This window comes from Ascaphus truei, chromosome 21, assembly GCF_040206685.1.
Source record: "Ascaphus truei isolate aAscTru1 chromosome 21, aAscTru1.hap1, whole genome shotgun sequence".
Lineage (NCBI taxonomy): Eukaryota > Metazoa > Chordata > Amphibia > Anura > Ascaphidae > Ascaphus > Ascaphus truei.
This window is the reverse complement of record NC_134503.1, coordinates 11,354,962-11,381,039: the sequence shown is the minus strand read 5'-3', so window position 1 is coordinate 11,381,039 and position 26,078 is coordinate 11,354,962. Positions and strand designations below refer to the sequence as shown.

General features: G+C 44.2%; 1 protein-coding gene and 1 long non-coding RNA gene across 4 annotated transcripts in view; one reads left to right on the top strand and one right to left on the bottom strand.

Moving 5' to 3' along the window:
* LOC142472147 (uncharacterized) overlaps positions 1 to 24,675 on the top strand; it is a 44,325-nt gene extending 19,650 nt beyond the window's left edge. The window contains exons 2-3 of the long non-coding RNA XR_012789612.1: positions 24,207 to 24,286; positions 24,540 to 24,675. This is a non-coding gene — a long non-coding RNA (uncharacterized LOC142472147). The remainder of the gene's footprint in view (positions 1 to 24,206; positions 24,287 to 24,539) is intronic.
* Positions 1 to 26,078, bottom strand: part of DAB2IP (DAB2 interacting protein) — a 613,541-nt gene that overhangs the window by 515,342 nt on the left and 72,121 nt on the right. The window lies entirely within an intron of this gene.

The window sequence follows — 26,078 nt, the reverse complement described above, 5'->3', positions numbered from 1 at the left end:
TAATCTATTTAGCAGTGAGGGAGCCTACACTGAGCACACAAATACATTATCAGTAATAAATAATGTCATTTAAATGTACAAGCACAAAGCATGTTTGTATTGTAATATTCAGTTAAATGTCACTACTATTTATTATATTTGTGTATTAAACTCAAAGGTTTTGGAGGTCCTATAGAATAACATTTGGGGCAATAACTTCAATGTAGTGTAATAAATGCACAGACCGAATGCCTTTTTTGCTTTGTAATATTAATTTTTTTTTAACTTTTAATAGCACTTTAGCAAAATACTGTACATCAACATTTCTTTACATTTGTATATTGCATTAAAGAGTCTAATAAATCAATTTAAAACAGTCGTGCCTGGCTGATTTTTAGTTTTTTGTACATAATTGGAACCGGGGAGTCCGGAGCTGAAAATAGCTTGGTTCAGCTGCGGGGACCCCTGGTTCCCACGATACGTTGGTTTTTAGTGCCAGTGTTTTCTTGTCCTACCAGGAAACCAAAATGGCCGCCAAACCCTGCGAGTCCTGCAGGCCAATAGGAAACCGCAACGCATTGGTTGCCTCTTCGTATTGGTAGATACCGGTGGCCCTGTTGATTTCTACATGACGGAACGCCGGCACCTAAAAACGGTGTAAATATCTATGGAACAGGGGGGTTCCTGAAGCTGAAAGATCATGGTTCAGCCAAGCAGGCCACCGTAATTCTAATTATGTAGAAAAAAGAACCATTCTACATTTTGGCAGGATTGCTTCTTTAACTATTTCTGCACCACAGTGGTCTTCAATGATTTTCTCTGAAGAGGTTATATAAAGGCGCAAGAAAATATTTGCTGTTTTTTTGTACTGAACCCAGTATTTAAAAAAACAGGTAAGATTCCACAAGCCTGATTTTTTTTTTCTACCCAATTCTAATTAAAAATAAACTATTCATACGTCTCTGAAGTATGCAGCTCTGTTTAAAATGATTACAACAAATGTTGCTCTTTTTGTCATATGTTTGCTGCCAAAGGAGCTACAGTAGTTGCATCCCAATAGCCTGGATTCATCGCTACTGTCCCACAGTCACTCCTACCAACCATTGTGGCCAAGCACTGCCATCTACTGCATTTATTCCCTCGCCTGCTGTCTCTGTAAGTCTCTCAACATTCCACTTAGATTGTAAGCTCTCTGGTGCAGGGATTTCCTTTCCTATTGTCTGATCTTGTTTGGTGCAGTTATCGTGTTATACATCCCTGAACTATATGTCTTTGTAAAGACTTGAGTACACTGTGGGTGATTTATATATATATATTTTTTATGCGCATGCACACACAAACATAGGCAGCTGGCACTCCAAATACAAATTTTATTTTCCGGTGCATGCTCCATACGCATAAACAGACCAAGATGTTTCCCCCATGGAGAAATCAAGAAACCGTACTCGGAGATAGAAGCAAAAATAAGCCTGTATTTAAGAATACATAGCACCCTTGTATCAAACGTTTCGGTCCAGAGAGGACCTTCCTCAGGGCAGTGCACTACCTGAGGAAGGTTCTCTCTGGACCGAAACGTTGGATATAAGTGTGCTATGTATTCTTAAATACAGGCTTATTTTTGCTTCTATCCGAGTGCGGTTTCTTGATTTCTCCATGGGGGAAACATCTTGATATATATAGATATAATTTGGGGATGCAAGGGGTTAGCCTGCACCTGTTTGACATTAACAAATGATATCTAACAATAGCTTTGATTACATCCAGTTCCATCGATGTCTGTCTGCCAAAGTCCTTTAGTATCATAATACAGACGTACCATGTTTTGTTTCCTGTAATGCATAACCTTTTAAGTCCTTGGCTTCGCTCCCGTCACTTCCAGTGTAAGTCTTATTCTTAACTGGCGTGCCCATAGTTACTCTTCCAATTTTCCCCGTGAATTCTAAGTAGTTCTAGGATTTCATTCTTTGAGGGAAAAATACCATTTGTAGTTCTGCCAAGTTCCACTCACTTGGAGTAAGTCTCACTCAGCAGAAAGAAGACACTCAACCACTCCAAGCACAACTAATCCATAAAGCTACTCGTCCTTTTCGACTTATCGGGTCAAAAGTCTGTGTCAACTTGTTGATACACTGATATTTTAATGCACCTTGTGCCTCTAGGTTTGTGGAATCCCAATTTTTTAAATCAGCGCGAAGGTGAAACCGAGCACTGTAAAACATGGAGACTGGAAAAGCATTGTTGGCATGAGCAGTGAGTACTACTGGAGCACATAATAACATCCACGAGACCCACCAAGTATTCATGAGGTCTGCCGCATGGAGAGACTTTCCTTTTTGGTTGTGACTGTGCCATAGGAGCACCCAGGGCACCACCACGCAAATTCAACATGGCCTGACCAGACTTGGAGCCATATTTGCTCAGTGGTGCTATGCCTAGGGTAGCCAGGTGTCCAGTATTGAACCGGACTGTCCTGTATTTGGACACAGTCCAGTAAAATATTAGAGGTAATACTGGACATGTATGTGCCCGGTATTACCTCTCTGGACATAGTGACCTGACTGGCTTGGGAGGTCATATGATTTCCCAGAGCAGGGCTATTGCTAATGGGCTGGGTAGCTTCCTCCATCCTGATTGGCTACATTACCCAGCAGCAGCCAATCAGGAGGAGGTGTTGGTATCCTGGGGCCAAGGAGAGGAGGAACCAGCATGGAGCGGAGGTGTGTGTGTGTCAAGCGCGTTTCACCTTTCACCACTGTGTCCAGTATTTTTTGTGAAGCCACCTGGCAACCCTATGCCATAAAACAGCTTCAGTTCAGTTGACTTTCAGCACCAGAAGTTAACTTATTTGTAGGGCTTTACAGCCATTAATGATAAGTACATTATAAAGGAATGGGAAATATGTAAACAATATGGTCTTATCTGCAGGGGAGTATACAGGACAGAGGTGTGTGAAGTGAAACAGACTACAGACGCCTATTTTGCCGTGGCAACATATTTTGGATTTGAATAAAATGAAAGTATTTCACAGCTTCAGCACTAGTTTCACAGTTGTTTTAAACAGGTAGCTTTAAAAGACCAAAGTATATTTCATTTTCAAATGTTCGTTCCAAAATGTAAGTGCGAAAAGGACGTCAAGAAAGTCCACTAAATGTATCACACGACATGCTTTATTATGGGCTAGTTATGAACTAATGGATCCTAAACTAAATGAGAAAGGAACGCTGCAGTGATTCCGACGTTAAATTGATTTAGGCTTAATTTTAAGGTATGTCTTAAAAAGTTCACAGTGACGGCTATATTTAAAACGTCCCATAAAAAATATTTATATAGATATTTCTCTGAAATGGTGAATTGCTGGAGGATTTGGCATTGAAGTGCTGTAATTACGAAGAAAATGAAATGGAAAGGCAATATGTAAAAGAATTGTGTAAGAACCTTTTTATTTTGTGTGGAGCAAAAAGACATCAAGATACTCCACACACATGATCAGCATGGTTTGATGTAGACACACCCATAGGCTGTATGTAAGTTTAGCTTTTTGTGATATACCGTACACGTATTGGTGTGAACAATCTTGATTTAGGGTGTACAGTTCCACTGGTGTTTTGGTTCTAAAAAAAATTCGGCTTTTTGTCTTGCTGTAACTGCATTGGTTTTGGATTTGTAAAAAATAACTAAAAAGAATCACGACTTTAAAAAAGAAACTCAAACTTTGGAGTCACAAGTTTGCAAACACTTAGGAAATGTGTTCTGGAATTTGACTCTGACATCTGAACTAACGCTCAAATTCTCGAGCTTCGGATTTTGAACCCGCAAACCTGCCCATCCTTAATTCTGATTTTGAGACCCTTCAGCACACCACGTAAGATCATTGTGTGAGTATGCACTGGTTTTTACAGTCAATCAGGGCTTGCAGTAGACGAAAGGCCATCTTTTTTTATCTAATTCAGCTCGCCATTAGCATGATCGGGAAAAGATAAACATTAACAAAAGAAAAGCCAACCTGAGAAAAACAGGCAGATGTTTCTAAAAAGGGCTGTTGTAAATTACCCCCACGGTGTTAAAAACTGTGACTACTTCCTTAACAGCAGGGGTGGCCAACTCCTGTCCTCAATTGCCACCAACAGGTCAGGTTTAAAGGATGCCCCTGCTTCAGCCTTCGACTGAGCCCCTGGTTGAGCCACCTGTGCTGAAGCAGGGATATCCTTAAAACCTGACCTGTTGGAGGCCCTTGAAGACTGCAGTTGGCCGCCCATGGTTTAGACAGGAACAGTAAGATGGCGCATTTAATCTAACCAAACAAGTCCTCCACATTCTGTACCTGCTACAGTATATTTCTGATAATCACTGAACATTCCATTCAGTAGAAACATGATACTTTCTGCTACAGCTGCTCTCCTCTGATTAAGAAACACAAGTTACTCAACCATTCAATGCAGATACAGTTATTAGACCCGCAGAATACTCAACTTATTATACTCCACTTATTTTACGGCTGCTGAAATGCTTGGAATTCTTGCTAGTGTAACGTTTATTTGGGGGATGTGTATCGCTGCACATTGATCCGATACATCTTCCTCAACTCGAGCTTTCTCTTAGGCCGAGCTCAGGGTGTCGGCGCGGGCTACCGTGTACGCCATCCCGCACACTCCTGCAGCCCCAGCGATGTGTGCACTAGGCTGCAGGAGATTGGGGAGGCGATCGGGGGGCGTGGCGAACGCGTCACGAAGCTGGTTCGCCCTCAGTGGCTGAACCAGCTCACGTGACGCTGACGTCACGCGACTGCTGCCCGCAATCACAAATTGACTTGTCTGGCCAAAATGTAGCAGCGTCGACGCGCTACAGCGCCGCGGTCACTTGAGGAGCTGCAATAGGAAATCAGGTAAGAGTCCCAAAAGTGCACGCGCGTGCACACAGCAACGCGCCCACCATGAGCGCGGCCTTATACAGTATGTATGTTGAATATTAGAAATGTAAAAGCTTGTGCTATATATATATATTTATTTATTTATTTATTATTTATTTATTTATTTTTAACCCCCACTCCTCCGTCTGGGATTACTATGGGAAGCTAAGAAATGTAAGGCCCATAAAGGGTTAACAGTATGGGTTGATGCAAAGTACAGTGCCCTTCCCCATATGTGTTGCTCAGCTGAGGCTTAGCCACACCCACCTCCCTGAAGGTGTTCCTCCTGTCAATTAGTACAGGACACCAAGTATACTTTTAACTCCACCCTCCTTCTAGAAGGTGCCTAGCTTGTCACCTGGTGCAGAATCCAGACCACTCCCCCTGTAGGCATGGTGACCAGTGATGTCACTAGTAGGAGGGGATTAGAACTCCACCCTCAGATCCCATGGGGAGAGCCAGAGGACGGGGTCTCACCTGTAAATATATAAGTACATAGGGCCTCATGCAGAGAGCAGCGCTATTTGAAATCTCGCCATTTTCCGGAGAAAATCGCGCTAAAAACAGCCGAAAATGGCGAGCTAGGGAAAACGCGGCATTTTTTTTTCTATTTCAAAATCTCGCCGCGCGGCTGGCGAGAAACTACATCTCGCCAGTCTGAAAAGTATCCGAATTCAGAAAGGCGCGCTCGCCATCAGCGGCTATTTTTGGCGCGATTTTCGTCAATTTTCTCCGCCAACTAAAGTTGGCAAGAAGCAGGAGCTCGTCGGCTATAGGGAAGAAAAAAAAAATGCGCGATTTTTTTTTTCCCTTCAGCTGCGCGCATCTCCTCATTTAAAATTCTCCACATGCAGTAATGCTAAAAATAGCGGATTTCGCCCATTTCTGCATATGGAGAATAAAACGCTCCATTAAACTTACTTTTTATTCCCCTCTCCAATTTTAAAAAGCGCTGCTCTCTGCATAGGCCCCATAGTCTTGTAATAAGGAATGTTGGGGTAGTAGCCCCTTTGTTGTTTTGATAGGGAGGTGCACTTGAAGGTAGGCTCCCTAGAAATTAGAGGAGTCATAGTACAGGCTCCCAGAGGGGAGGCCTGTGCCCCAGAGGAGTAGCCCATTGTGTAGCTTTGGGACAAATTTGATAGAGACGCAGGCAGATGCCTGAAACCTGTCCCTGTGGTGAGCAACCCCAAGGGAATGAGAAGGGCCCGTATATCTCTGTGGTGAGCATCTCCAAGGGAATGAGATGAGGCAAGTACAAGTGGACAATGATCTGTTACCCCAATGAAGGAAACACTATAGAGAGAGTAAAGAAATATAGAGACCAGCAGTCAAGTATTACCAGACAGGGTAGACCAAGCAGGGACCCTGATATAAATGTACTACAAGAAGAACTATCATAAATTTATGTCCATGTAAACTGTCCAAGAGATGTGCCTCTCCAGGGATGCAGTAATGCACCTGGAGAAGAAGTTGTAGCTATTCACTTATCAATAAAGCATGTCATGTTTAAGACTACAAAACACCAGGTGCCTATCTTTTGCCATCTCCTAGCACTGAGGGCTAAATCCACAAAGCCGTGCTAAATAAGGGATCGTATTGTTATGTTCCCCGAGTTAACATGGAATCCTCAAAGCTAATTATATGTGTGACCCCCCTCCTAAAGGGTTAATAACAATGCAGGCAGCCCTTGGTTATCCGCCGGAATCCGTCCCGCAAACCGGCAGCGTATAGCAGACCGTCGGATTGTGGATCCAATGTTAATCCGTGATGGTGAGCGCCGGATAATCTATTCCAATGTTGGATAATGCGCTCAGCGGAATGCATTATCTGGTGTCTGATAATTCGTTCGACGGATAACGGACCGTTGGATAGTGAGGACCACCTGTACTGGTATATGCGAGGCCCCGCCCTGTTTGCTATGGGGATCCATACGTCACACAGGGGTATTTAAGGAGGAGGGACTGTTCTGGAAGGTCAGGGTCCAGAGGAGCGGAGCCTCGGTGGACTGTAGGTGGGTATGGTAAGAAGGTGATGACATAGGCCGGGACCACGCTCAAGAAAAGAGGGCTCCTGGGTGCTTGCTGATCAGATCTATCCATGGATCAGCGCTAAAGTTCCTCATCAGTCTAGGGAAGTGGCATTTCCCAAATACAGACCGCGAGTATTGGGTCAAGCACAATGAGACCTATCAGGATTTCCCGTAGGGGCCTCGAATAGTCGGATCACTATGTGATGTGTTAAGGGGGGCCAGCACCCACAACTACCCAAGCAATTAGGTCAGAGAACCTCCATCTAAGGCTTAAGAGTGGGCACAGATTGAAGAGAAGTATTCGTGTATGTCTTTGTATAAAACTCTGTACCAGAAGCTGCAAAAGCCATATTTCAGTGTCGGAGTGGGAGTAACGCCAAGATTATTTATAACTTAACTTTATGTTGGTTAAGTCCCCGCATTAAACTTAACAGACTTTTGGGGATATGCGATGTTATGATAACGCCTCCGTTTTCATGTCATTATCACTCACATTTTTAGCTCTTCCAGTGTAGGGTTTATAGATTTCCAAGAATATAAAGAAATTACAGTTTACACAAAATAGCTAGTAAGTATATATTGTTGGTTTGTTAATTGCTGCTTTTAAATGTACAAGTGCTATCTCTAAAGAAACTTCTATGTGATGACATGGGCAGCAATACAGTAATATATTACTATAAAAAGGGCCAATTTGGATACTTTGCTGGGAACGCTTCCTGGTTCATGCTGTTGCCCTAATAGAATAATAGGACATTGTATGGGGATAATTGGCAGTGCTATAAGCCTCCCATTGGCTAAAAAAGCATTATTTTTATCGTTCAGGATGTACGTCTTGGAACAGATGATTTAATACAGTGGTTGTTTCAAGTGTGGAAATATATTGCAATTACTAATGAGATTAGTATAAATGAATCAGAGTCACATTCGCATTGTTCAAAGTCATGCAACATCAATTTGCCCGGTAACCTACTGGGCTCCGTTTAATTTTACTTAAGTACACCGAGGCATACATACAGGATGGAATGCAGCGCCTGTCACTTCACTGTAGGGATTGAAAGCAGAGGGTGCCAGGTACTAATGAGATGCGCTGAGCACCCTTCCGCAACAAAAATACATTTTAAGTCAGGGCTCAATTTCTTTAGAATGAGTCATGTTGGTTCTTATTCAGAAAATATCACAATACGACCATGGCATATTTCTAAGTGTTAGTACTACAAGAACTCTGGCGTTCCTTGAAAGGTCACTGTTTTTCATTAATATAAATTAGATTCACTAATATGAGTCATGAGCAGTGGTTGAAATTAAATGGTGCAGGGTGCTAGGGAATATCATTAAGTTCCTTAGAGTCAAACTTACATTCGCGCTATTTTGGACAACTAAATAATCTTAATTTTGTTTAGCATAGACCTTTTAAAAAAAACAAAAAAAAACACCTTACTGCGACTTAAAGCAGCAGATCAGGCTGCATTGCGGTTTAATTTTTGTTTTGATTACAGGTTTGAAGCAGGGGGTCTCCGTAGCAAACTGTGTTAATTTCAGATCCGGGCACCCCATGCTTCCAGAGATACGCAACTCCGTGTGGTGCCAATATCTTTGCAGGCAGGGAAATAGTGTGCCTAACACAATAATGGCTGACATAATGGAGGGCCAATCGAAAGCTGTGACATAATCCAGAGCGGCTTCCTAATGGCCAGCATGACCGGGACATTTAAACTTCACTGGGATACCGGCACTCCCTACGGAGGTCAGTATCTCTGGAAGCAGGGGGACCCACGAAGCTGAACACCGTTCAGCTCTGGAAACCCTAACTCCAAACCTGTGTAACCCTCCATACACGGGGGAGATGACATCGGTGTACTTTGTTTGGCCCCTCAGCATGGGTTACCTTGACTCAGGGTGCTGGATTAAGGCGGCTGGCCGATGAGGTAGTAAGGTTGGAAAATATTGGGCGCCAGGAACTTTTCTTAGTACAACAGTCTGTTATTCGTATCCCCAGGCACATGGACCGCTCACACACACATGACGTTGTACTGGGCTTATAACAGACGTACATAAATACAGTGCTTCCATTAGTGCCCACTCAACACTCAAATGGAGGTGCATTGACTTGGTTGCTCTACTTGTGTGGGACCCGGGCCCCCTTTGTTGCTTTGGGATCATTATCGTTATTACCCTGGTTACATTATACGGGAATCCTGGTGGGTTCTTTGAAAGTGATCACAATACCTTCGGCCTGTTTGAGAACTGCCACTTCCATACAGACCGAGAGGATTATTAATGTGGATCCGCGGTTAGAGCCGATCCCCGTCTGCTCCCCGAGACTCCTCATCCTCTTGTCCTCCGGGAACCTGACTTCAAGATTCTTCCCCCTATCTTTAATATACCTTCTGACATCAGTATCCCCATCATAACACAGGGTGGAGCCCAACACACGCTATCCCGCTATTAACTCCTCACAGCAACCTAGTAATCGCATTGATGGGGGAGGGGGGTTATACCTGTAATTAAATGTAAAAAGAATTAAAAAGCAATGCTGTCTGTTCTGCTCCTTTTAATCCTTAATGAAGATTAGACTACAGTACCTTGAATTCAAGCACAGAGCCACTGCTGTGCAATGCACTTTGACTAATGGCCATGCACTCTTTGGTATTCACAACTTATCAAATTTGGTCAACAACAGTTCAACCGTTTGTGGCTTTTGAGAGATTTTGTCTGAGCAATTCTGCCTCCTAGCCAGTGGCGTAGCTGGACATGCGTGGGCCTCCTGGCAAAATGTTGCCGGCTGCTCCTGCGCATTTGCGAATCTGCCGATCTGCTCGCCGACTGCGCATGCGCGATCAGCGTTTGCCGGCTGCTGGTGCACCTACGCCGATCGTGCATGCGCTGCCGGTGAGAAGATCGGCAGATTCGCACACGCGCAGTCAGCGGCAAATAGCAGGCCCCCCCCAAGAGCGCGGCCCCCCGGACTACAGATACGCCACTGCTCCTAGCAATATTCCCTTCTTGATGAAGATGGACCAGTTAAGGGACTTGGAGTCCTGTTTGGTAGGCACCAAGACAATTATATAGACGTGATGGAAATTACCGCCTCAGTAAGGGACCTGGAGAGCAGTGTTTTCCAACTCCAGACCTCAAAAACCTCCAAGAGGTCAGGTTTTAAGGATATCCCTGCTTCAGCACAGGTAGCTCAATCAGTGGCTCAGTCATTTTGACTGAATCACCTGTGCTTGAAGCAGGAGTACCCTTAAAACTAAACCTGTTGGGATTTCTTGAGGACTGGAATTGGGAACCACTGCTCTAGAGCAGGGGTGCACAAAGTGGGGGGGGCTCGAGACTTTCTGGGGGGAGCACGGCTGTTACAGAGGCCCTGCACTTCCCCGAAAACATTTAATTGCCAGGGACCGCGTGAGGCCTCTGTAACGTTTATTTACCTTCCCTTCCAGCGACGCGTCTCCATAGCAACCCGGCATCAAATGACGCCGCGGGGTCACATGACATCACGTTGCCATGGCTGCAGAGTCCACGGACCTCACCTAAGGTAAGGTGTGTGTGTATAACAGAGAGAGGGGTGTCTCTCACCTCGTGAGTGTCCCTCCTCCTGCAGCGTCACATGGCGTCACGTTGCCATGACGCCGCAACGTCATAACACCGCAACGCTGCAGAAGGATGACTGCCTCGAGGAAAAGTCCACAAAGTCTTGGTGCCTAGGGGTCCCAGAGGGTCTTAATCTGCCACTGACCTCACATGACAGCAAGTCCATTTTCAGAACAACATCTGCGTAGGAGCGTTTATCCTTAAGGATAAACATTTGATAAAAATGACCCTTCTAGGACACCATTTAACTACTTAAATCAATAAGGAGAATATCCGTTGTATCAGGATGAAAGTTATAGGACAGGGGTCTCCAAACTCAGTCCTCAAGACTGAGCCACTGATTGAGCCACCTGTGCTGGAACAGGGATATCCATAAAAGCCGGTCTGTTGGCGGCTCTTGAGGACTGAGTTTGGAGACCCGTGTGAGTAGGGAATAAGCATGGTAATGATAGATGTAGTTCATTGTAATGGTTTCTCAGCCCCACCAGATGCCCGACCAAAACAAGCAACGCAGAAACTATTCAACTCAACAGCGCATTCCAGGGTAGATTAGATTTGTGAAGCGTGTACTTAGCCATTTATCACACAGTCATCGAGGAATTAAATCGGGAACTCTCCCAAGTTGCTGAAACGGCGAAGCAGCAAAGTCTCTGTTATGGAAAGAACTCCGAGAGCCTTGTATTAGTTAAATAACAAGTGTTTATATCCCACATAAGCGGCGTTAAGCGAGTCTGTCGTGCTGGCTTAGGAGTCCTTTTGTTTTGCTGTAGCCAGGGTTGTGAGAATTCTCAGATATCGCTCGGATTCCATTTATTTCACAGTTGGTTTCCATATGCACAAATACAATCCCGTCTTAAATATTTTCTCCCCCTTTTGCATTTGTAAAACGCTTTTAATATGTGATATTTTTTTTTATATAATATTATTTTAGGCTCAAAAAATGTAACATTACAAAAGCCAAGGGTGGAATTTTCAATACATTTTTAGCTTTTGTTAGAATCCAGTTAGTGATTGTAATCTAACTGAGAAAAGAATAATTACATTTCCCAACTACGTTGACCAAAGTTAAATAAATAGTGTTTTAAAAATCTCAAACAAAATATTATTTTACCTTCAAGGTAAAAAAATTTTTTTTGGGGGGGGAGTTTAGTCCCCATTTTTTTTATGGGGTGTGAATAATGTTAGAAAGTATCACAGAATTCCTACCTAATTGTAATGCTTTAGAACATTGGTATTAAACCTACCGCCCGCAAGCCAATAAAAAGGAGATTTGCTGTGCAGCCAATGCGTGTTGGTGATGTAACTCACCCGCCGAGCATCGTATTGGCGTGCCCCCATTATTCTCAGCACCGCAACTCCTCCCATGTGGTGGAGATTCTTTGCGGACCAATTTCTTGGTTTCAAGTTCGGCCCACCTTATTAGTTTAGGCGCCACTGTTTTGGATGATAACAGCTTCCGGCATTCAGCTTCAGGAAATTGGTCATTCACACATGATTTTCATGGGCTACTTCTTTTGGCTCCAACTGCCATCGCTAAGCACTCTGGGATTGGTAGTCTCCACCTTACTGTGCCATATTAAAAATGTTTCTTAGTTGATAGGCATAAATAACTTTGAGTTAAACACATCACACGAAAGAGTGGCCAATTATATAGTATGTCAATGGTTTTTTTCACCAAACCATCTCAAGCTAAACTGTTTCATAAACCATTTTATGTTTCTAGATTTGCCACTGTATCAAGGAGACTCTTGTGTTAATATTTGCTCTCTCAGAATGCCTTACTTTTCTCATACTCGCTGTGTTTGGGTCTGTAGGGGAAGCTTCTCTGCTCTCTTGGAACCGCACCCTTGTGTGCACAGGAAATTTCAGGCTCCAGGTTAGAACCTTTCCCCTTTGTCTTGTGGTCAGCTTGTCGCTCAAGACATCTGTCCTTCCTTGGTTCAGCCCAGTTGTGGACTAAGGCATCTCCAAGTAGGAGGCGTTACATGAGATTGGAATGAGAGATTCTGCCATACAGGCATACCCCGGTTTAAGTACACTCGCGAGTAAGGACATAGTTTCAATAGCCCCTTACCCCTGTGTCCGTACGCTCGCTTTGCGAGTACAAACACTTATTCTGCCCTACAGACCGCCGTAGTAGTGATGCGCTGATTCCCCTCGCCCAATAGGCAAACGGCAGCTCGTGCATGCGCCTGTCAGCACGTCCTGAACAGCAATACCGTCTCCCTACCTGTACCGAAGCATCGATAAGTGGGAAAAAGGTAGTGCTTCACTTTAAGTACATTTTCGCTTTACATACATGCTCTGGTACATTGTGTACGTTTATGCGGGGTATGCCTGTATTATTTTATGACACGCAACAGGAATGTTTAGAGGGGCTTCATGCCATTAAGAAAATTCAATGGAAGATTCCTGGAGAAATGTTGGGTGGGTGACTACATGTAGTTGTTGAGCTGGTTTCGTGAATAGATTATCATAGAAGTATTTTTCTCGTCTATGCCTTGAATACATTTCTAAAGTTACTGCATGCTGAAACTGCCTTTTCAATCACATGAACGTTTGTTGTTGTTGATATATAATAAGTACAGTAAGTCCTCGTTTTACGACGCTTCGCTTTACATCGAATGGCTTATCCGACGCTGCCCAATGCATCCCTATGGGCGGGTTTACGACGCAAAAATGGCTTATCTGACGCTTTGCAAAGTTGCAACATTATGCCAATCAGACGGCTGCAGGCAGGGAAATCATCCAGATCAGTCAGTGTGAAGGTTTAGTGGTGTATTTAGGCCCTTAAACATGTCTAACAGTTTTATTATACAGCTCTGGATTCAATAAATAGAATCTTTACATCATAATTTGTGTGTGTGCTGCATATCTTATTGCCTGCGTAACATATTTGGTGTAATTTAGTGTTAAAAATGCCTTCAGGAATGGAACCTTTCATTTAAACAGTGTTCCTATGGGAAAATGTGATTCGTTTTCCGACGCTTCCCTATCCGACGCCTTTTTGAGTAACGCATTGTGTCGGATAACCGAGGACTGCCTGTATAGCACATCTGCCACTGAAAGTTTCTGAAAGATAAGGTAATTATCAGTTAGCGCCCCCCTTATTTCTCACAGTATTGTATCAGAACCTAGAAGTTGATGGTTTTTCTTGGGGTAGAGCTGCATATATCAATTTTTAGGCTTGGTTCGTCGCGCCGGGTTTTATTCTCACACACGTTTCTGAAAGATGCCTGAAGCACAGTTTGTATCCGCAGATAACAATTTGCCTGTCACAAAAATACACCCGTACATTTTCGTTTTTGCATATGTAAGCTCTTTTGTGAAAAATATATATTTTGGCATTTGCGAGTTTGTAGCGTTTCTTGTGTTTTGGAAAATTGTTGTGAAAAAGTACAAAAGTTGAAATGTAAGGTGTACGTCAGGGCTCCTCAACTCCGGTGCCCGAGGGGGCCCCGACACCCCCTCAACGGGGACACACGTGGCTTAATCAGTCCCTGCTTCAGCACGGGTGGCTCAATCAGAGGCTCAGTCTTTGACTGAGCCTCTGATTGTGCCACCTGTGCTGAAGCAGGGCCATCCTGAAAACATGGCCTGTGGGGGGAGCTTGAGGACTGGAGTTGAGCCCCCCCTGGTGTACGTGACGATAGGCCCTCTCTATATTCAGTATTCTACCACTTTGACAGACACAAGGTTAACTTCAGTTAAAACTTACGTCTTAAAAAGACATGGTATTGTTTTATTGGGGTCAGGCCACAATGACCCAGCCTGTTTTATGTGTTTAAATAAAAGTGGGGTTATCTAAGAGTTACCTGGTTTGGAATTTTGGGAGGGCTTAAAACCACAGATCCACGGCTCTTGCTGACCGTGGAAATAAATCCATAGGTAAGTTTTAAAATACATTCCTGAAGTGAGCTCAGTAGAACCAGAGGGTGTGGCCAGGAAAGACATTCCACGTGTCTGTACAAGTTTACCATAAAATAAAAGATATATTGCATCTGATGTGATTCTCAAGAGTAAAAAAAAGATATATTTCTTACCAGCACATTCAGCTGTTTCAATGAAGTCCAATGATGCTAGTTAGGCTGCTTATATAAGATATCCCTTTGCCCATCAAAGATGGACACGGGCGTATCAAAATAGATGTGTAAACATATATTATGATCCGTCGAACACATTGATATGTGTCCCATAATTCCAAGGGTGATAGAAAGTTATAGGTGTATTTTTTTTAATAAAATGGTATTTCTCTCCCCAAGCTGTAAAAATATAATTAAAGAATGATGTGGGCGTATTCATTTACAATGCAGGGGTTTTGAGGATAAAAAAAAATCTTGCATTTGGGATATGAATCTAGAATTCAACGAGGTGTGTTTTCTGCCAACAAGACACGTGAATTCTCATCTTCCAAACTCCAAAGAATTCTCTTGGGAGGGAAATGATATTGTCTGTTTCAGGGGAGCGCAATCCTTTTTCCCTTGTGCCCCCCTGCCGCTGTCCTGCTCTCTGCGCCCCCCCGCCTCCCTCCTCCTTACTGTGGTTTCCGGCGTCTGGGCGTTATGACCCCTCTGCATCATTTGACGCCGCGTTGCCATGGCGACGCATCTCCAGCTGCCGGCTGAATCACGGTAAGTAAGGTTTAAAGAGGCCTTCGCCGCTTCCCCGGCACTTAATTTAAGTACCTTCGGGAAGCGCGCGGGGCCTCTGTAAACCCCGCGCCCCCCAGTTTGCGCACCGCTGGTCTGTTGGTAACGTATAGGCTCTCTGTTTTACCCAGTTATTTTATGAAACTGTCTGCATATATTATACTGTATGTTTCTTGTAACATTATTTTCTGTAACTAAGCACTGTACTACTTTTGTATATTAATGTAACGCTTGCGCTCACCACGAACAGGGCGGGTCCCCGGTACTGAGGTGGGAAAGTATGAAACTGCGCACCCACAGCAGCGGAGCCGCGCCTGGAGGGTGGATAGTCAGCGTAGCCGGGTCTGGTTGGAGAGAGTAGGTTAGTCTTGATCTTGCCGAGGTCGTGGGTTAGGAGCCAGTAGAGGCGTCAGTGTCCGTGGTGCCGTGGTCAGAGGTTGGAGCCAGTAGAATAGTAGTGTCCAATAGCCGTGGTCAGGGATGGAGAGGTACGGGTAGTCAGAGGCAAGCCGGGGTCGATATCCAGAGAAGGGTCCTAAGTCAAGCCAGGTCGGTACACGAGAGGTTAAACAGCCAAAGCAAGGCAGGGCAGAGACAGGAACAGGAACGAGTGAACACAATGCTACAATGAACTATGCTCAGCCAAAGTGCAAGTGGCACAGCTGAGCATATATGAGGCAGTCAGACCAATGAGACAGGGGGTGGAGCGGAGGTGCGGCCTCTGCGGAGGCAGGGATAGGTTGGGAAGTGCAGGAGACAGGTGGGAGTGATGATGAGGGTTGACATGCAGCTGGGGAGCGGTGCACGTGCCACGCATCGTAAGCGTGGGGGGTGGAGCCAAGCTCCGTGGGAGCAGTGAAAGCCCTGCGTGTGCGCGCACGCTCTGTAATGTGTGCCGGATTCTGAGAAGCGGCAGGTAAGGAGGGAACACGCCGCAGGGGACGTGCTCCCCGATTCCATACAATTAAATCTAACATTTTATCAGTATTGTCTTGGGCTCTAATTGAGCGTGGCACGTTTTTGAAGAGAGTAACTACGTTTTCGGACACATTGTGCTACAAAAGATTTTTGTGTTAATCATGTGTTTTTTTTCCTAGTAAACCGGGGGACCAGGGATCCTAGCGGTAAGATTAAGCAAGTTTAAGTTTATATTTGTGACGGATTTTAGGGCGATAAGTCAGTTAGCTGGATAGCTGTGTGTATTAACCCTTGTCACATACACATCACGCGCTCACAGTTATGGGCCATTTGTGACCGTGTAAATAAAAATTGTGCATAGACATAAGATGGTTTTAACTCTTCTGGTCAATTCCGTTCTTCTAAATTCCCTGCTTTGTGAATTTTTGTATTTGGTTTCAAGGAGCGGAAACTAACTTAGAAAAAAGATAGACTACAATCATCATCATTTTTTGGGGGGGGGATTTCATGTGTTTGGGATTATCATTTGAATTTATCATGTCTTATTGTATACTTGCATTCTTGATATAGTCTATACTTGGGATGTACAGGATAGTTTTATGCCAGGTATGCTCCGATTTGATGTACAATTCAATTAATGATGTTGTCCGTATCTTAAATCTTGTTTTCTCTTCTTTCTTTTTTTTCCAAACGGTTTATATTGTTTTTGTGGCATCACATCAAAACTTTGAAACAGGAAGAACAATGTACATAACTTTCATCTGAACAATAGAATTATCTTTTTGGGATTTTAAACATATTCTGACCATAAGGTCTTAAGACATTTCATTAAAGCTAACAGAAACTCCATCTAATCATTACAACATTTAAATACTTCTGGGCCTCCAATCGGGTGGCTACTACCTTCAAAGTTTTTAACTGCTTTGTTACTTGAAAGATGTGAAAAAGAATAGAAGGAGAGAGGGGGGGGGGGAGAGGAAAGGGTAAGAGGGGAGCCGGGAAGAGAGATAAGAGAAGGAGCTCGTCCCCTTTATCTCCCCAGCGTCGGTTCCGGTATTAGGTTTTACCTTTGGTTGAGATAGATTCCGAGGCTCTATTTTTCTAGTTCTCAGGCCATGCGTCCCAGACCTTATAATGCTGGTCTGTTTTCTGGCTTAGGAGGGCTGAGAGGAGCTCCATCATTTTGACCTCATTAATTCTGCGGATAACCGTTTGCTTTGATGGGGCTTTCAGTTTTTTCCATGCAGCTGCTGTTTTCTCTTTCAACTTTGACCAATTGTCTGTTTAGTGACACTGTCACTTTAAGATGGAGGGTATTTAAACTTCCGTTTCCCCCTCCATCAGTATAGAGTCCCTGATGAAGCGCTGTGGGCAGTGCGAAACGCGTTAGGCTTTTTTAGTGTTGGATCACGTAAACTATTTTAATAGATGTATGCCAATAAAGCTTGAAGATTTTTAAACTCGCCTGTTCTGGGACCTTAACTATGGCGATTTCACGTTTGCCTCCCTACACGGAGTGCTACGTCGTCACATTTTGTACAATCATAATACTGTACCTTGTATTTAGTCCAGAGTGCTTAGATCTGAAATGTCCTTGTGGATATTGTCACGGTAACTTATGACAAGATATAATGAACACCAAATATCTGGGTTGAACTGAACGAGGCTTAGATATAATAAAATATAATTTATTCCTTAAATAAGGTGAACACAGCAATATAGTACAATTAACAGACAAGAAGGTAACACTTACTTAGGGTTGGGGAATGGAGAAGTATCAGCTAGCAATTCTCCAGCAATCCGGTGACATTCCAGGTGGAATCAGAAGCACAACGAAAAACTGTAGGGTTGACACAGTTTATATACCTGTGTAACCCTATTCTTAACATTGAATACAGACTATTGGTGAACAACTATCTGTATCCAATCCCTAACGTGGAGACACAGATTAACCCATGCCCCCCAGCTAATTTGCCCATGTGTACTGGGACTCTATGGGTAGCCCCATAATTAAATCAGGGGCAACGACCAGTCTACCAAATGAAATATCTGCATTGTTTGTAGGTGTAGACATAACACTTACAAACCACTCCAGTTTGATGATTCTCCACCCTCAGGTAACAATTAGAGTGGCAGTCTGTTGATTAGTACTTAGTGTAAACAATCAGGCAGTTAACTTTTGATCACAGTGCTTAGGCTCAATCAGCCGGCTGCCCTTCATGACCTATTAGCATAGCAGAGGGCATCTGCATTTTCAGAGCAGATCCAAAATACCATACAAATACACTTTAATATCTACACATATTAATAAGTTCCATTCTGGTGGGCTCAGTGGGTCGAAATTTGCCAGTTCTTAATGCCTACAGTGACTCCACACATTGGCCAAATATCAACTCTCTGCGACCTCCAGAACCGGAGATACAGAAATGCACTTTAAAACATTAAAATACAGGATTATAATGAAACATGGGAACCGGGGAACATACATTTTCATGACATGACAAGGTGTAAACCACATTCCTGGACCGCAGTCCAGTTAACCCCTTGCCTCCCTGGTGAGGTCAGGGGGTGGCCATATGGGGTGCAACCCCTTTAATACCGGGCCAACCCCCCTCTCCCTCTACAGATATGTCTCCCTAAAATGGAATACATCATTTATTATATTAAAACAACGTAGTAGTAAGGTACAGCAAGATGTTGGCTGGATATGTAGCAGTATTACCAGTGTACATATGCCAAAAAAAGATGTCATACGTGTCTACATTGATATATTGTGTAAACATTTCGGATGATGCATAACCCAATATATTTTATGTCATACGTTCCATCATGGTCATTGGCACAGATCACGCTTGTCTATTGTTATAGCCACAAGGCCATCACTGGCTAGGCCCATCCCTGCTGCACTTGGGCAAACACTATTAATGATGCCGCCCCCCCACCATTCCCCCCCCCACCTTAGCAGGGCGTCTCCAGAACTGAACCCCATTAATTTCAATTGTGGGAACCCCCTGCTTCCTGAGATACCTGCTTAGGGGGGGTGCCGGTATCGCAGGTCGGGTTTAGATGTCCCACCATACGAAGGCGTGACATCATATGCGGCTTCCTATTGGCCCATGTGACCGGCGTCTTTAAACCTGAGCAGGAGAAACCAGAACCCCCCTAAGGAGGTATCTCAGGAAGCAGGGGGTTCCCAGAGCCAAATTAAAGGGGTTCAGCTCCGGAGACCCCCCCTGCTTCAATCTTACATGTACTAATCTCTCTCCCTCTTGCCGCCCCTTGAGACCTGTTGCACCTAGGTGGTACCTTACCTCACGGGTGCGCAAACTGGAGGGCGCGAGATTTTCGCCAGGGGGTGCGATGGTTACAGAGGACCCGCCCACCCCCCGCTGGCATTTAAATTAAATGCCGGGGATCACGCAAGGCCTCTGTAACTTTACTTACATTAACGTTCCCACGACGCATCTCCATGGCAACCCCGCATGGGCGTCACGTGATGTCGCGTTGCCATGGCAACATGACCCCGCGGTGTAATTTGACGTCGGAACCGAGCAGGGTGGGGGCGCGAGCAAAGGATGGAGAGCAGACAGGGGGGCACAGGGAGAAGGGTTTGCTCACCCCTGCCTTACCTGCTTATTACCTGGGGGGGGGGCTGCTTACTGCGCTCGACAGATGAATGTTCACTTAACAATTGGAACTCCCTGCAGGATTTAATCATGGCGATAGCCATTCCCTTTTGTTCTTATTTTCCTCCTTCCCCAATGTATGATTTCTAATTTTTAAGTATGAAGCAGAATGTGCCATCGATCAGCCCGGGGAGTTACATTATTTAAAGCCATCTGTATCCGACGCCTTGCTCTTTTATTATAGTTTAATGGCCTCCCTAATTCAAAATGATCTGCAAATTTAACTCACCAGAAATCAATGTCACCATGTAATAAATGAGGAATGCCGTATGGTGAAACCCGTGGATTTTGAAGAAGGGGAAAGCTGTGTTGGGTGCCTGGTTCCAAAATGATCCATTATCTTGAAGTACTGAATATATCTGTTTGAGGAAGTAACTTAAAGCTGCAGTTCAAGCTGCCGTTTAAAAAAAAAAATATATATATATATTTTTCCCCCATTCATTATGTGCATCAATACAATCTGCACACTGACAAGTGCTTAGCTAAGCTGCAGATCGATCCGTTCTCCTGTAATCGATCGCTTGCTCAGGGTTATTTAATTCAGTTCTTGCACAGCATTGTGGGCAATGTAGTCCTGGGATATGTTTGACTGGGCAGTTACTATATACAATTGGTGCACAGCTAGAGAGAGGGCGGGGCTCAAGAGCCTATCAGAAGGGGAAGGGGCTGTCACTTTGGAAATGCTAACTACATTAAAACTTTTTTTTTTTAAATGCTAAAAGTATTTTCTCATAGTACAGAACTGATTTATTTTTAAAAAAAACACACGTAGGATATTGCTTGAACTGCTGCTTTAACATCTCTGTCACATAAATTAACCTTTAATTGAGGAAAACCCTAAATTGGTTAAAAAAAAAAAGCGATTTAAAGAGTACTAAAAGAATGTAATTTTGGTTAAATTTTTTTTTAATATATTTTCAAGGAAACCTTGCCACTGCAAACATAGGAACATAGAATTTGACGGCAGATTTGACCCACCACGCTTGCCCACTGTCCTACCTGCTCTAAAATCTCAAGCCCTATGTGATCCCTGATATTTTTCTTTCATACGTAAGACCGCTGCATATCTATTCCAAGCGGGTCTGAATTCCCTTAATGTATTAGCTCCTACCACCTCTGCTGGCAGGCTGTCCCACGAATCCACCACCCCTTTCCGTGAAGCACTACTCCCTCACATTTCCCCTTCCGTGATGTCACGGAGCGGGTTCGCCCTCATGGGGCGCTCACGTGACCCGGGTGTGGCGCGGCATGCACGTGCGCACTATGCACATGCGCGTTGGCCTCCAGTGGTCTTGCTTTTGGCACAAGCGCCGTTGCTCGCGCCGTAGTAACCACTGTGGACGCAGCCTTAGGCTACGCTTATAGTCGCCTTCCCCTCCGCTGAATGTACTGCCTCGCCTATCCTTCAACCAATGCCTTATCCATCCTACCACCTCGGTGTCCAATAGCAAGTATAGCAACTTGTTTATCAGTCGTCTCTGTGGGAGAGTATCAGAGGCGTAACTCACATCTAGATAAGCTACATTTAGATTGTAAGCTCTTCGGGGCAGGGACTCCCCTTCCTACTTTCATGTCTGAAGCGCTTATTCCCACTATGTGTTATACTATGTCCTGTGTATTACCGCTGAGACGCGCTATGTACAGAGAGGGCGTTATATTATTATGTCCCATGTATTACCGCTGTGACGCGCTGTGTATAGAGAGGGCGTTATATTATTATGTCCTGTGTATTACTGCTGTGATGCACTGTGTATAGAGAGGGCGTTATATTATTATGTCTCGTGTATTACCGCTGTGTATAGAGAGGGCGTTATATTATGTCCCGTGTATTACCGCTGTGTATAGAGAGGGTGTTATATTATGTCCCGTGTATTACCGGTGTGACGCGCTATGTACAGAGAGTGCGTTATATTATGACCCGTGTATTACCGCTGTGACGCGCTGTGTACCTGGATGGTGCTATATAAATAAAGATACATCTGACATTTGGTTGCGGCAATTTCACCACAAACAAATGGCCGCTTTCATCCCCGGTGCCAGGCGCTTCTAAGGTAAGTTTCATTACTGTTTAGGGTAGGGGGGTTTAGGGTAATAAGGGTAAGCGGCAAAGTGACCGGCAGCAGCATGTTCGGACGGCGGGGTGAGTCGCAGCGGCGGCCGTTTGGTTGCAGCAAAATAGGCATGACCAAATGTCCTAGACCGCGATCTATGACCTTAGTCAAAAAGTCCCTCACCCATTGATTGAGAGCTGCGCCTTGCAAGGAATACAGAAAGTCCCGTTCTGGCTGAGCCTGCAAGAAAGACATGCCAGTTCACATCTGGCAGACTGAAATCTCCCATAATCCTCTAACACCCTATCCAATTCCTCATTTTGTCCAGATAGTCTGTAGAGCACCAGGAACGCATGACGACCCAGTTTCTAGGGCTAAACAAAGTGTTTCACTAGTCTACAGTACCTTGCACTAGTAGCTTTTATGTTGTTCTTGACATAAAGGGGAACTCCTTCTACCTTCCTTCCTACCATGTCCTTTCTAAATACCGTGTAACCTGGTGTAGCTATGCCCCAATCCTGATTACCATTGTATTATGACTCCGTAATAGCCATGATATCCAAGCCATCTGAACACGGGTTTATCCCTTAAGGCAGGGGTGCGCAAACTATTGGAGTTGCGCCCCCTCTGCTTGGTCCCCCCGGTGCTCTCGCCCCCCTTACCTCGTTTTGCGGCGTCAAATGATGCTGCGGGGTCATGTGACCCCGCGTCGTCATTTGACACCGCGTTGCCATGGCGACGCATCACACCACGCATTGAAATGCATTGGGGAAGAACGCGGGACCTCTGCAACCGCCCACGCCCCCCCAGGAAATTCTCCCCAGTTTTGCGCACCCCTACCTTTAGGTTGGAGGAAAGGAGATTTCACCAGCAACAAAGGAAAGGGTTCTTTACAGTAAGGGCAGTTACAATGTGGAATTCATTACTCATGGAGACTGTGATGGCAGATACAATAGATCTGTTCAAAAAGGTTACATATATTTTTTAGAAAGCCCGGGGGGGGGGGGGGGCGCGGCTCACTTACCCGGCTTCCGCGTCCACTCGTCTCCATGACAAAGCAACATCATTTGACACCCGTTGCCATGGAGACGCAGCTTCAAATGACGCGGGGGGGCCCGACACAGGGGGAGAGCAGGCAGATGGGGCACAGTGCAGGAAGTTTGCGCACTCCTGTACTATGTAACTATATAACTATTTAACTATGTAATATCAATAGGTTTCCTCCAATAACAGCCCGATTGGCCCTTTCGGACTATATGGAATTACTTGCTTTATCTTACTGTTCCTCATGAACCAAAAAACTCACCCTGTCAGATGTTCTGGGCAGGTTCTCATTATGTATAAGTCCAATGTAAAGACATGTAATAACATATACTTTATACGATTTGTGTTTCTCTCACATCCATTTTTTCTTCCTAAGGAGTCATGTGCCTAGCATTGGCCCAGCAAATAATAGGATAAGTACTTGAAAGAATAGCAGTCTTTGAAACTTGCCTGAATAAAAAAAAAATGGTCAAGTCCACCTTGTAATCACTACCTTCAGTCCCCAAATAGGCGATCCCACCTTAATTATTTGAAATAGGAAGATTTCACCTCCTGTGCAGACTGGCGACAACCACACGGCTCATCAAATAATAACAATAGGATAAAGTATGGAATGTGAATCAGAGAGAGACAGAGAGGAGGACCAAAGCCCGTGGTATGTTGTCCCTAAAGACTTTAGTGGGGCTCCTCGAAGCATTTCTAAATCCCCTTCACACGGCTGTAGAGTATGTACATTTCTCAGCACTACTAAGGGACGATTTGTAGATAAAGATCCAATATTTTGAAAATGTTCTGTGTATAGAGATGAATTGATTAACAGAGCTAAGTGTAAGTATGTTGGACCTCCGATCGATAATTAACATTGAAGTGGTCCGTGAAACGGAAAGTTTGAGGATATAGAACAAAGCAAGAAGGAAACACAATCTAATTTTGACACCGTAAAAAAAAATACAAAAATATTGTGACTATAAGATAATATTTGCTATCACAACGTCCGCTGGTAATGAGTTCCCCAAGTTTATTTTGCAACGACTAAAGATGTGTTTCCTGATATATTTGTTTGATCTGCTTTTACTTGGTGATACTTTCGATCATGGGAAAGAGTGAATCCTTTTGTTATTTACATTCTCTGTGCCACACAGCAGGTCACAGCTGAAGATACTGTATGTCTATTTAGCGAACTCCTCTATGACGCAACATAAGGAACGCCTGCATATGGCCAATTTTCACATCTTCTGCAATGCTTTATGAGTCAACAGTTCTTCAGCTCATAATCGCCGTCTGCTCAAGGTTTCCTGGTTCCTTTCTGTGTTTCACTCATTATACTCTTCGTTTTGTATCTTGCAGACAAGTGGTGGGCGAAGGTAAAGGAAATCGAACAAAGAGGACTGAGCAGCATTAAAGATTCGACAGTCCAGTATTTCAAGGTAACAGCGAACACTGTGCATTCAATGTAAAACTGGAGATGTTGGAGGTTCAGCACATTAAACCTCCAAAACGCCCCCTCTTCCCCGCCGCACACCCCAAAAAACAGTTCCCCTAGTTTGAAAGCGGGGGGGGGGGGGGTCTATGGAGCCGAACTCCATTCATTTCAGATCCGGAAACCCACTGCTCCCGAGATATTTATATACGTAGGGGGTGGCGGTTGGAGCTCTGCAAAGTTTAAATGTCTTGTCACAGGGGCCAATAGGAAGCCGCAAGGGATGACGGCACGGCGTCCTATTGACCTGCATTACGCAGCAGCAGCCAATCAGGAGGAGGTGTAAGGAGCCTGGGGTGGGGCCAAGGAGAGGAGGAACCTGCATGGAGCAGAGAGGTGTGTGTGTGTGTCACCATTGTGTCTTATTTTTGGAGCAGCCATCTGACAACCTTATACTTATGATATACTTATTTTTATCTGTTGGTTTAACAATGACACAACAAGCAAAGAACAAAAAATAAATTACCTGTAGATTCTAGAAATTAAATATATATATAATAGTGTGTGTAATATATATACAGTATATATATGTTAGGGCATTTGTTTATCATGGAAACATTAATATATATTTATTTATTTTAAATACTTGTACTTGCCTTCTTTTTAGGATGCCCATCACATACCTTAAGGCAGTGTTTTTGAACCGGGCTTCTCTAAATGGTTTCCTGCAATTTTCAGGTAATTTGAAAATTGTACAAAATAAGGAATTTGCAATGCATCTGATCTCAGACACACTATAAGAGAGGGTTGGGGTTCCTTACAATGCATCTGATCTCAGACACACTATTAGAGAGGGTTGGGGTTCCTTACAATGCATCTGATCTCAGACACACTATAAGAGAGGGTTGGGGTTCCTTACAATGCATCTGATCTCAGACACACTATTAGAGAGGGTTGGGGTTCCTTACAATGCATCTGATCTCAGACACACTATTAGAGAGGGTTGGGGTTCCTTACAATGCATCTGATCTCAGACACACTATAAGAGAGGGTTGGGGTTCCTTACAATGCATCTGATCTCAGACGCGCTATTAGAGAGGGTTGGGGTTCCTTACAATGCATCTGATCTCAGACGCGCTATTAGAGAGGGTTGGGGATCCTTACCATGCATTTGATCTCAGACACACTATAAGAGAGGTTTGGGGTTCCTTACAATGCATCTGATCTCAGACGCGCTATTAGAGAGGGTTGGGGATCCTTACCATGCATCTGATCTCAGACGCGCTATTAGAGAGGGTTGGGGTTCTGCATAATTTCACAATATAATTATAGGGTTACTTAACCAAAAAAAGTTTGAAAACCACTGACTAAAAGTATCAGTCTGCACTGATTGCTATATTTATTTTTTTTGCATTTTTTTTAGCAATCTCTAGTTACCTTTCCCAAAGCCGTTTTCATTTTTCAAAACCTTATGCTTAGTTCAGGAGATGGGACCTCTCCCAATGCCCAGTGCAGTTAACGTTTACCAGCACATTTTTGTTTATTTTAAAGAACAGGAAATGCTTAGGGGGCAAGATACGAACATGAAATAAGATAAACTATAGGCCATATTCACCATGAATCATGAACCATGCATTGCATGTTTTTGTAAATAAGCGCCTATTAACCATGAAAGCCAGTATTACCCTCGCTGCCCGGCACCTAGGGAGTTTACATCGTTGCACAATGTTTGGCTTCTCTGCATGGGTTACCGTGACTCGGGGTGCTGGCTTCAGGCGGCTGGGCGACGAGGTAGCAAG